At 39.0% G+C, this 12966-nt stretch overlaps 1 long non-coding RNA gene across 3 annotated transcripts in view; it reads left to right on the forward strand.

Moving 5' to 3' along the window:
- The first annotated feature begins 2435 nt into the window (after nt 1-2435).
- Nucleotides 2436-12966, forward strand: part of LOC131919162 (uncharacterized) — a 32217-nt gene continuing 21686 nt past the window's right edge. For all 3 annotated transcript variants that reach the window (XR_009381180.1, XR_009381182.1, XR_009381181.1), the window contains exons 1-3: nt 2436-2582; nt 2737-2801; nt 10687-10772. This is a non-coding gene — a long non-coding RNA (uncharacterized LOC131919162). The remainder of the gene's footprint in view (nt 2583-2736; nt 2802-10686; nt 10773-12966) is intronic.

The following is a 12966-nucleotide window of genomic DNA, read 5'->3' on the forward strand; positions in this document are numbered from 1 at the left end:
TCACAGCAATGAAAACCCTAACTAAGACATATAGGAAAAGGGAGAGGAACCAGTATTGTTACAACAAAAAGCTGAAATCATCAAATCATCTTGAAGGGGCTTTAGGAAGATTGAGGTGGCAGATACAGTAGGCAAAAACAGCAGAGATGCTAAGATGCTTTTGTCTGCTGTGAGCTTTAAATTAGACCACCACCAAACAACACGGAAAGATAACAAGGGGTAGATTTCCACTTGGGTTTCTTAGGAGCACGTTTTGCCTCATCACTAAATTGGTTCATTTCTATTTTCTCCAGATTTCTTGTGAAATAAAATACAAATCCTGTTCCTGAGCACTATTGGTGGTCATGCATTGCTGTAAATGATGCTTTTCATTTCTCAAGCCACCTTCTTTTTCAAAGTTCCATTTCAGAATTCTGTGCTATGCTAACCCTGTAGTTTATCTACTGGTATTAAATTAAGAAGAGAGCATATAAGATTCTGTGTTTAAGAGGAAAATTTAATAAAATCAACTTTCTCTTAGCCAATGGAAAGTAAATTTTTGGCCAGTGAATATTACCTTAATTACTGATAACGTACTGGTTGACACTTGGTAGACTTTCTACTTTTAGTGGATAATTCTTAGAATGTTCACATCACCTCACCTCTAAGATCATTACTTTACATAAAGTTCTAGTTCAGGTGGGAATATTTGAAAGCCTTATTAGATTTGCAGAACTGTTTAGGGAGGGTACTTCATGCTAGGATGTTGAATAATCTTACTTCTGTCTACTGGGCTTCCTCACACATCTATTTACTACCTTTTAAAATTGTAAATTAATGCTAAAGCTGTCATTATAAATTGCAAAAAAAGTTGAATACATCAGCCCATCCATACACATTGCTGTGCACAATAGAACGTTTGAAGACCCATGTAAAATAAATAAACAGGGAAGTCCATATGAAACTGTGAAAGGTTCATTACTCTTTGGAGCTATTAACAAAAATCAATATAAGTCACTTTTATTCATGCTAAAAAAAATCACTGTTTTGATTGTAACACTCATAAGAGCATAGTTCCAACAGCTTAACAGAGTTGCTTTCACATTTTATTTTAGACTAGGCTTTCTAAAACACACATACACACACACACACACACACACACACATGAGTGAGAGAGAGAGAGCGAGAGACAAAGGGAGAGAGAGAGCACATCAGATTTACCTATTATCTGTCTTATATCTATCTGTGCATTTGGGTATCAGTAACATTTAGCTGCATCTTCTTTTAAATAGTAGGTACCAGAGTAATATAGATCTGCTGTACTTTGAAACAATAGAATGCTATCCATTTCGATGTTATGTGCTCTGGCTTCCACAGTTTTATAAACTCAGTCTTCAATAACAGCCTTTGTCAAAGGACTCCCAGTTCAAAATTGTTCTTTTAGTCATCTGCACCCAAAATAGCAGTCCTTTACTGGTGTGTGTTTACCTATCTGTGAATAGGCGATTTAGAAATGAACTAGCTTTTTTTTTTTTTTCTCAGCATTGGACACTCATGAAAGCTCCTATTTCTATTCCACACTTTAATGTTTTTTTTTTGGCATATTATTGAAGTTTATTTCATGACATGCTTGTTAATACTTGGTAGTCAGAGTTTACCATCTCCCAAATGCAACTAGTCTTTTTTTTTTAGACACCTTTGCTTTGGTGAAAACATTCTGCCAGCCCAAGTTGGGAAATGTAGTGATACTTTATTTGTGCTGAAATGTGATATTTTATTTGGTTGTTAATAAATAAAGTTTGCCTGGAGATCAGAGGTCAGCGAGCTATAAACAGAAGTCAGGCAGTGGTAGCCAATGCCCTTAATCTGATCACATGGCAGGTAGATTCTCTGTGTGGTCAAGGGCACAGCCAAGCGTGGTGACACGAACCTTTAATCCCAGTACCAACTATAGAGACCTAGAGGTCTGTATAGACAGGCAGTGATGAGGAAGTCATGTGGCTGGACTTAGAGCCAATGAGAAGGCAGAGCAGGAAAGCAATAAAAGCACAGATCAGATGGGAAGAAGCTTTCTCTGTGGAAGCTACTGCTGGTGGTAAGTTAAGGCTAGTCATGGCTATTCGCTCTGATCTCTTTGGCTATTTCCTCTGTATTTGGCTCTGCGTTTCTTATTTAATAAGACTGTTCAGAAATGTGTCTACCCGGAAAGACAAGCATTGTGGGGTAAGGGCTCCCTCTACTACTTTGATTAGCCATCTTCCTTTATTCTTCCCTCAGTGTGTAAGACAGAAGTTGGCAGGACTGTTATTCACTTGCTTGAGTTTCTGCATTGGGACTCCAGGTTGAATTTTTCCATATGAAGTCCTGGAGGTAAGACTTGGTCAACTCACTGTCTTCAGAGTTATGATAAGTGAAGTAGATACAGCAATTATGACATCACTGTAACCATCAGGATGTCTTCCTATAGGAACACTTCTTCAGCTCTGTGCTGTCCCCCTAGCTCAGCAGGTGGATGTGAGCTTGGAACTAGAAGTACCTGGATGTGAACATGATTGCTGCCACTTTCTCAATCTATACCTTGGACAAGAGTTCATGAACTTTCAGTATCCTTATCTCTAAATAGGGGCAGGACTTTGTTTTGCCCATATCTCTGAGGTTTAGTCAATCTCTGCTAGCTTTGATATATGTTTCATTGTAAGCGTTCAGCAAATGAGGATATTAGTTTTCTTTTCTTCATATTTCCTATTTACTTCTCAGATTCTGGAATCCTTCAACACAGGGACCAAAATTATACCTCCATTTTCTCTTCATGTGTCTAAGAGGTAGAAACAGAAAGAATATTTAGTAAATGTGCTAGGATGTAAACAAGTGAAGTTGAGGCTAGCTGGGCTTGTCTTAGGGCTACATAAAACTTTCTAACTCTAAAAGAGCTTTTTATTTTTTTCTTTTGGGGGATGCTGTAGAAAAAGATACTGCTTTTACTTTCTGTTTATCAACTGTTGGTGCTCTCTGAGTCACAGAATGAGAAAACAAGCATGAGTCTTCGAACATATCATAAGCTCCTGTACATTGCATTGTGCTTTGTAGAATGGGTATTTCTTTTGAAGATTTTTTTTTTAAAGCTGGCAATGAATGTAGGGTGAAAAAGGTCAAGAAAAGACACCCTTACCATGACTTGACCCCAGGACCAAGGCGTGAAATCCCACCAATCCCTGAGCTTGCCCCAGAGTCAGGCTATAGAATCCCACCAATCTCTAAAGATTCCTGGGCACGAAATGCCACCAATACCTGAGCACAAAAACCCACCAATCCCTGTACTTGCCCCAGAATCAGGCCAAAAACTCCACAAATCCCAAGCTACCCTGGAAAGCTCCACCTCCCCCAAGAAACCCAATATAAGCTCTATCCTGTTCAGTTTGCTGCTGCTTCTCACTCTAGAGGCAGCCACTGTCCTAGATTTTTCTTTCCCAATAAATCTCTTGAGTGAGGTTTGTTGTGCAGTGTGGAGCACAACTATAACACTTTCACTGGGGAAACTTCCCCCAGAAGAGCTGAGTTGTTACACTCAGGGGACCCAAGCAGAGCTGTGACACTTCTCCAGAGCAGAGCTGTAACAGCTTCACTGGGGAAACCCTCTTCTGCCTACCAGAGCAGAGTTGTTCCACTTCCATTGGGGAAACCTTTCCCTGGAGCAGAGCTGTAAGCTATGGCTCTGAACTGCCAGGATACCTTTCCATCTGAGCCCCAATGCTTATAGAGATGATGCACACCTTTAATCCCAGCACTTGGAGGTGGAGGTAGGCAGATCTCTGTGAGTTCAAGGCCAGGCTAATCTACATAGTCAGTGCCAGGACAGCCAGGGCTCTGTGGAGAAACTCTGTCTCAACTCACCATGCCCCCACCTAAAAAAGATTTGCTTATTTTCAATCCTGTGTACTTGCGTGTATCTCTGTGTAGCTATATCCATGTGAATGCAGGTGCCTGCAGGGACTAGAAGAGGGCATTGGATACCCTGGGGTTAGAGTTAGGGGAGGTAGTAAGCTTCCTGATGTGGGTATTGAGAACTGAACTTGGGTCCTCAGGAAGAGTAGCATGTGCTCTTAATCTCCAGCCTCAGAATGGGGATTTAACTTGTGCTCTGTTTTGTCCTTAAAGTGACCAACATACTAAGAAAAATGTAAAGTGGGGAGGAACTTTATCCTCCAGATTTGCAAAGTATGTGTAACAGGAGACAACCCCACGTATCTGCATCATCTTCTGGTGTCCCACAGTGACACAAACTGAGCTGGAGAATGCAGAAGTTTGCCATAGTGCATCTCAACATTGAGACCCAAGAACACGCACGCACGCACGGAGGAGGCAGATGTTCTTCTCCGGCTCATGAATAAGAAATCTAATATATTTTATTGAAGTATACAAGTGGTTTTAGGGATAGTCGGAATATTACTACTGTATCAAAGGAGGAGTCAAGAATAATTAGATTTTTTTTGTGGTAGAAGCATTGTGTGTAAGAAGGGATGTCACATACTTAAGATGAGATACTTAGGAATAACTAATTAATACAAGAAGTGAGTCAACCAGGAAATGGAGAATTTAAGGGTCGAAGTAGGCTGCTTTCTCTGGGCAGGTTAATCGTTGAACATGATTGACATAGTCTTGCTTCATGGATGAAATGAGTAAAGCCAAACCAGACTTTCCTAGTACAAACATCTCCCTTGCCAAGGGAAAGGCTGTCTTCCTACTGGAAGAATTACAACGCAGTGGTGGACGGCAGTGGTTGCAGCATAGCCAGGGGGAGACAGGTGTGTAATGCCTGGCTATTGGTCTCAGCTGTGGTAAATTTCCATGCCTCAGCCATGAGTATGAACCCAGCCAAAAGTCAGAGTCTGTAGCTCCATTATCTGGTGTAAAGCCAGTCGGTGACTGGAAGAGGGAGCAGATACTGTTGAATGGTGGATGAGTTGAACAACTTTGGCAAGGCAGCAGAGCTTCTGGTGAATGGGATTTGGAGGGAAGACAGTATAATCACACAGACACAAAAGCCACCTCCTTCATTAGCAGCATTGCATCCAAGGTCTGTTCCTAAGAGGTACTTGCTATATACAGGGTAGGAGCTCTGGTTTGAAGGCAGTGAAAGAGACAATGGATTATTGAATGAGTTTAAGTGCTAGGTACTTACACTATGATAGGCCCTTCTAGGCTTCAGACTACGGAAAGCTTTGAAGGGCAAGGCTGAAGAGATTATATCAAGATGTGTGGCTTCAGTTACTGCCATAATACAGATGTGCTCAGGTTTGACATACATCCTGGGCAATGCTGTGACCTACAGAGATGAATAATACAAAATGCACTCATGAGCTGACTATGAAACGTTACACACAGCTTAGATGTCACCACTGATTTTGGGTGAGGGGCATATCCCTTGGTGAAAGTTATTTAGATGTGCCTAGGCAATGGCTCTCACAGAAAGCAAAGTGACCTGGATGAGGAGTGACTCAAGAAGAACTTAGGGTTGTATTCTAATACCACCCTTCAATGTGCTTTCTGCTCCAGTTTGCAGCTCTGATGAGAGAGAGATGCAAAATCCAAAGGAGAGGCAGGATATATAGGATTTATGGACACTTCACAGGCCTTTTTCCTTTGGATGAAAAATGAAGGTAATGAAAACCTTTACAGGGTAGTGTGTGGTGAGTGCCATGGAGATAATGCAGGCCCACTGGTTAGCACAATGCTTGTGGCACTTCAAGTATTCTATGAAATATCTCCAGTTAAAATTTTGTAAGAGACAGACAGGTGCTTGGAGACAGAGAAGCCCTGACAATAGCCCCCCTTCTACTATTCAGCAGCCTGTAAACCCTGCCCACTTATTTATGAAAGCATTTATGATCTTTAACACAGAAATAGTATTTGTGCATATCTTGCAGAGGTATGAAAGGGTTAAATCGCTATAAAGTAGTCAACACATGAGAATAACAATAGCACATACGACTTTATGTGACATTCTGGTTAGACAAGTGTGAAATGCAAAAAGGCATGTTAATAAAAATCCCCAAATTTTAACTACCATAAACTATCAACAAAAATTTGCTCATAAGCCATCCGCTTGCTGATGAGCTGCTGTTGAAGGAGGTACTGTATTGTAGGGCCATCATAATGCTCTTTGTAGTAATTAGCATTTGTCTGTATCACTAGGAGTGGTACAGGAGTTGAAGCTTTCAGACTTTTCACTGCTAGTTTGATCACAAAGATATATCTTCTGTGTGACCATAAGGGCATTGGTTGACCTTCCTGTGCCTTAAGGCGTGTAGACATATGCCTTCTGCCTAGCTTCAAAAGCCTAATGCTTACATGGCCTCTTTGAAGTTGGGTGTATGTTCTACAGAGTGCAGAGTATGGCCAGAGGCAAATCTGGCTCTTTGTTTAAAAAAGAAGAAAGGCCAAGGTAGTAACATATTGGTTGCTGATCACATGAACCCAATAAAGTACTCACATGAGTCTGAATTTGTCTGTAAACCCATGTGTATTCGTAAGTGTGTAATGTATGCATATATAAATTATACACACATTTGTATTAGTGTGTACATATATACACTGACATGTATTTACAGTTATATTCAGAAGTGTGTGTCCATGGAAAGTATACATTAAACATAATTAACACAGATTTTCTAATTTTTCAACTTCCAAGTTTATCATATGTATAGCAATTTGAAAATGCAAACTATAATGTGATATTTCTTTAAATATATTTAAGTTGTACATATGATAAGAAAGATCATTCTAAAATAGTTTAAGGCTTTGGAGCCCAATCCTTCAAAGCCTTGAACAGCATAAAGGTTTTATTTCACGTGTGTTCATACAAAATAAAATGCAGAAGTGAATTATCAATATCATAGGGGCCTGAATACTTCCCTTACCACAGTTCCCACACAGTGGGCAATGTTCCAAGAGTCAATTTTAGGATAACTCATGCTAGATTATGATATTTTCTTTAGTCATAGCTATATGGTAAAGCATATTTGAAGAGAAAGTGGTATTTTGCTTTATGGATGTCAGTTCTCATACTGTTTTTCAGACCAACAATTACACAATTACAAGACTAGTTCTTTCCTTCAAGTATTTCAGTGGTTAGTACTTGTCTCATGGTACAGAGACACATAGGTCTACTAAGCATGTCAAGGAATAGATTTATTATCTTCAGTTTTCTGAGTCATGGCCATCCATTTTGTGCTATTAGAAATGTTTCCAAATTTTCTTTTTTTATTTTTAGATGGATAGGGCAGGAATGAATAAAGAAACATCTGTTCACTGGCATGTAGAAAGAGAAAGAATCTTCTATCCTGGAACAACACAGAGAAGCTACCCTTGTTACAATATTTTCAACCCTATTTCCACCTTAGAGACAAATAGAAAATACGTATGCCTAGTAAGCTGCCTGTTATATTTTTATTGAAGTACCTTGTGGCTGAAATATACCTCTTGAACCTACATGTCCTCGTCATTCATATATGAAACACACTAATGATCTTCATTTCAGGTTTTGATTTTGAAAGCAGTACAGTGCCTTAAGAATCCACCTGGTGTTTATTTAATCCTTTCAGAAGGATCTCATAGCAGTGAAAACTCCTTCTGGCTCTTGCCACGAAAAGGCTTTAGCAGTGGAATGTTCTCTCACAATGGCATTATGATAGACGAAATGCTGTTGTAATTTATTAAAGTTCAGCTTTAGAATGGGTAGTTTCTTTTGTGTCCAAAGCTAATATTTCACAAGTCCAAGCTAAAATATGGTTTCCTTTTTGTTGTTGTTGGAAGATTTCAAAGATACAGCATTTGGAAATTCCTTAATTAGATCTAAGACTTTGGTTATACAGAGATCTGGCTTTGTAAGTAGAACATATTTACTTGGCAGTTGCTTTATTTAGTGATGCTGATTTCACACCATAAATACCAACAAAAACTCCAGCATGCTGACACTCCAATAGCTTTTTTTCTTTTGAAAACAGAAAACAAAGAAATCAGAGAAGATTTATGGAGAGTGGCCCAAATTGAAACCTCTTTGGAAACATCTTTCCTGTGTTTTATTTTAAATGGAGTACATGGATGGGTAATGCCAAGCTTGAAGTGTACATTAGAATATATTTCTATAAAAACACATCACACAATCAGCATTCATAGAGCATCACCACTCTGCTCTGGAAGACTTGCATGCCCATGGGTCATCCCTGGGGAAAGACAGGTTGTACATAAATACCAACTGCCCGTTCACAGTTAGTGTGAATATGAAGTCCTTTAGTCCAAGATAACATGTACACAGTGTGACATGCCAGTACCCAGCTGCATTAGTGCCGACCCCAGTGTATTTCCTTTTGACATTATTCCTTTCTCACTAAAGCAACATGCTGTTTTCAGACAGTGGTTAAAAGACAATAACTAAGATGTATGGAGTAAAAATAATGGAACAACAGCACTAATGATGGTCCAGGAAGCCATGTAGGGAAGAAACTGTATGGAGTGTGCATCACTGAGATGTCCTTGTCCTTAAGCATGAGTGAGAGCCCCAATCCCAGTACCTGATATTTGTGTTCATAGTAGGTCCTTAATAAATATTTGTGGTAAAAGCAAAAACTTAAAAAAAAAACAACAAAGACACAAAGACTCACAAGGGATTACAGGAGCAGTCACTAGTATGTGTCTTATTTTTGCCAAGTACTTAATACAAACGTATAGAGATAGATGATAGATAGATAGATGATAGATAGATGGTAGATAGATATGATAGAAGATGGATGGATGGATAGATGATAGATATGATAGAAGATGGATGGATGGATGGATGGATGGATGGATGGATGGATGGATCTGATACTCACAAATTCATACATATGAATTCTCAGATGGTCAGACAGCTCTGCTCTCCAAAGGATTGTGATTCAGAGAACATCGGTGAGCATTGTCCAGCACAATTGTAGCCAACTTTTACACCTTGCCCCTGTGAGATAGACAACTTTGGCTTACTATCCTCTTTCCCCATAATATCCATTTACTTATGGGTACAATATATTTGCAGGGTAGTTCTCTGGGTTGTCTTGGACTGATTCAGAGATGCTTTCTTAACTCTTAGCAGCCTGGCTTCCAATAAACTATAGACTTCATTTCTGCCTTCCTGCCCATCTGTTAATAGCAATTTGATTTCATGCAACTGGTGCATCTGAAACTGGCCAGTCTTACCAGACTCAGATGACTAAGCAATCAATCAGCACACAGTGAACTTGGTTAGTGTTATTCCATCAGCATAATAATGGTTGGTTTCTGAGTATTCGTTTCCATCAGGCATCTCTTAAATTTTAGAAGTCCACCTTATTTCTAGACATCTTGTCAAAGACTAGCTATTTATTTATCTATTTATTTATTTATTATTGATAATGCCATTTTTCTCTTTCTCATGGTTATGTCTCTGGCCACACTTCCTTGTTGAGTTCAACTAGAGATAGCTATGTGATGATGTTTGGGACTAGAATTTTCATGTAAGTTATATTAATCTTTTCTAGGCCTTTCCCATAAAATCTGTACTTCCACTTTTTACTGCCATTTATATATGCTGAATATTCAAGATTTCAAAGAGAACTGTGTTTTTTCCAAGAATGTTTTTTCCATTTCCAAGAATGGCTGTGTCTCAGTATCTCTGTGTCATAGTTTGAACCTGAAATGTCCTCTATAGGCTTACGTCTTGAATGCTTGTTCCATGGCTTTTAGCACTATTTGGAAAGTTTTGGAGCCTTTAGGATATAGGATCTAGAAGCAGGTACCTAAGGGTGGCCCTTTGAAGACTCTACATGGTCCTGGTTCCATCCCACTTTCTTTGCTACTTGGTCTGGGACATGTGAATACCTCCTGCCTGACACACATACCACTATGGAGCTTCTCCATCATGCTTTTCCCACCATGCTGGATAGAAACCTCTGTGATATCCTGAGACAAAGTAAACCTTTCCTTCTTTGACATGTTTCTTTCAGGTAGTTTGTCAGAGTGACAAGGAAAATGACTAACAGACTGTGGCATGTTTTCACATTCCTGGAGACAGAGCTATTTGGATTTTTTGAACGACACATATGTGTTTCAATTTTGCAAAGTGACTAAGGTCTAAAGCTCTGCTGGAAAACATTGTGCCTGTAATTAGCAAGGGTTGATTTCGTGCTAAGTGTTCTTACCTCTCATTACTCCTAAACTCCATATTTCTTTAACATATCTGATTCCCCTTATAATCCATATATTCCCCATCCATTATCAATATTTCCAGTAATATCAGTTATGATTTTACAAACAACCACAAAGCAAACAAAACAAAACCCAACCAACCAAACAACTAACCAACTAACCAACCAAACAACTAACCAACTAACCAACCAAACAACTAACCAACTAACCAACCAAACAACTAACCAACCAAACAACCAACTAACCAACTAACCAAACAACCAACCAACGAACCAACTATTTTCACACTTTAATTCCCTTCATGTAATATCTAAAATGCCTATTTTCTCCACCTTCAATTTGACTCAATTTTATTGTCTTAATAAGGCCTAATTATATAGTAACCTTGCTCTCTTTCCTGTCAATACTAAGTTAATTGCTCTCTTCCCCGCACTCACATACTACTTTGACTATAACTCTCATGTAGTGCTTATTTCTCTGGATTCTTTGCAGGTATTTCCCAACTGACTATGGGATGCTAGAGGGCATCCCATACTGCATACCTACTTTTGGGAGTGTCAATGAAGCATTCAAAACAGGTTTGTTGAATTATTTTTTAAGACTACATAATTCATTAACAAAGAAAAATAGTCTTTTTGACATATCAGGAAGGTATAATTTCTAATTTGCAATAAATGTGCATCTTTTTTTTTAACAATCATGCTTACTTACATTTAATAAATGCTTATTGTGCTTGATACTGTGCTGAAATCTCTATGTAATTCATCTTGTTTAATTCTTAAAATGACCCTATGAAGTAGCTATCATTGTCATATCCATTTTAAGTAATGTGTGAATTAGTTTGTAGTTATGAACAAACTATAGTGTAACGAGTAGCCCCCAGAGGCTCTGGAGGAAGTTGTAATTGATTTTGTCCCCAAGGTAGCAAAACATTTGAGAATTTCTTGACTTCTTTTTGCCTACCACAATTTAACAATTTAAAAAGTATATAAAGAAAATAATATACAACATAGAAAATTATATTTGATATTTTCAAGGTTAAGTTTGGCGATTCTTATATTTATTAATTGCTCCTGATATATTTGGAGACTACTAGATACATTATAAATCTCTGAGAAAACCATCATTTGACTTAAGGTTATTCATGAAAAACAGTGGAGCTTTGCTTTTTTGAGTATTAGAAATTCTCTCCACATAATCTTTGACCTATGGTCTGTCATGTCTATTGGATATGCTGGGGTAATGGTGGCCTAAAGATTGAGGGAATAGGCAACCAATGACCAGTCTAGCCTAAAACCCATGTCAGGAGAGTAAGCCCATTCCTGACATTACCTGGAACACCAACCTACAGGCTGGATGACACAGAGACCTAGGACAGAACCAAAAATGCTGGAGTAAAAAAACCGTCAATGTAATGATGCCTAATGACATTCTGCTATATACATATAATGGTGCTTAGCAGAGAGGCTTCATCCACTAGCTCATGAAAACAGATGCAGAAACATAGCGAAACATGAGACAGAACTCAGGGAATCCTACAGAAAAGAGGGAGAAAGGATTATAGGAGCCAGAGGGGTCAAGGACACCACAAGAAACTCACAGACTCAACTGACCTGGTATCACAGGGGCTCACAGAGACTGAATGACAACCAGGGAGCCTGCATGGGACTGACCTAGGCACTCTGTGTTTGTGTTACAGTTGTGTAGCTTGGTCTTCTTGAGAGACTCCTAAGTGGGAGTAAAGGCTGTGTCCAACTCTTTTATTGGCTTTTGGGACCCTACTCCTCATATTGGGTTGCCCTGCCCAGACTTAATACATGGGGTGGTGCTTAGTCTTACTGCAACTTGATATGCCATGTTTCATTGCTACTCATGGGAGACCTGCCCTTTTCTGAACAGAAAAAGAGGAGTGGATTGGATGGTGGGAACAGAGGGGTAGTGAGAGGAGGGACTGGAAGGAGAGGACAGAGGGGAAACCACAATCAGAATGTAAAATAAATAAATAAATTTATTTTAAAAAATGCTCTTGACTACATGATTCAGAGTAGAGCTTCAAAGGGAAGAAATAGTAGGTTATCAGACAAGAGTTGAACGTCACTGAATATTCACTGATCAGCAAGTCTTTTGTATCTAAATAATTGGTCCTGAATGATGTCTATGCCTGATACTTATGTGGTAAATGAAAATATTTTGTATTAATAACAATCGATATCAAAACAATGGAACCAACTATGCCATTCAGTAGAACAGATAACAAGTTATTGCTGACACCTTAGTAGATTATTACTTGCATTAGGCCAGAAATATGAAGAAATGGTTATTTGGTCCAGGAACTGAGAGCTGAGTTAGGAGGAAACATGCAGTACAGGATATCAATACTGTTGTTTTATTTTCTAAACTAATTCTTTATTCTTGTTCTCCTGTCCCTAAATTCTAACCCTTCTTCTAGTATTCTTTCCCTACTCCATGGTCTCCATATTCACTTCGTGATGGCTAGTGCCAACCTCTCTAGTCACCAGCTGGCAAAGTCATTCTGGACTTCTTTTCTCACCCTCCAGAAGCCCCCGATGTATTCATTTATCCCACTTACTTCTCTCCCTCCTGGAAAATTTCTCCTGATCATATCTGCTATCAGTCTTCTCTTTCTTAGTTCCAGGGGCTCTACTGCATGCTTGGTTATCACTTTTCACTATTACCTAATGTATATCATCTCTGGAGGAATGGTCTCATCTTCCTAATTAGATTGCAGGATCGTAGACTTTAGGGCCTGCC

Source organism: Peromyscus eremicus, chromosome 9, assembly GCF_949786415.1.
Source record: "Peromyscus eremicus chromosome 9, PerEre_H2_v1, whole genome shotgun sequence".
Taxonomy (NCBI): Eukaryota; Metazoa; Chordata; class Mammalia; order Rodentia; family Cricetidae; genus Peromyscus; species Peromyscus eremicus.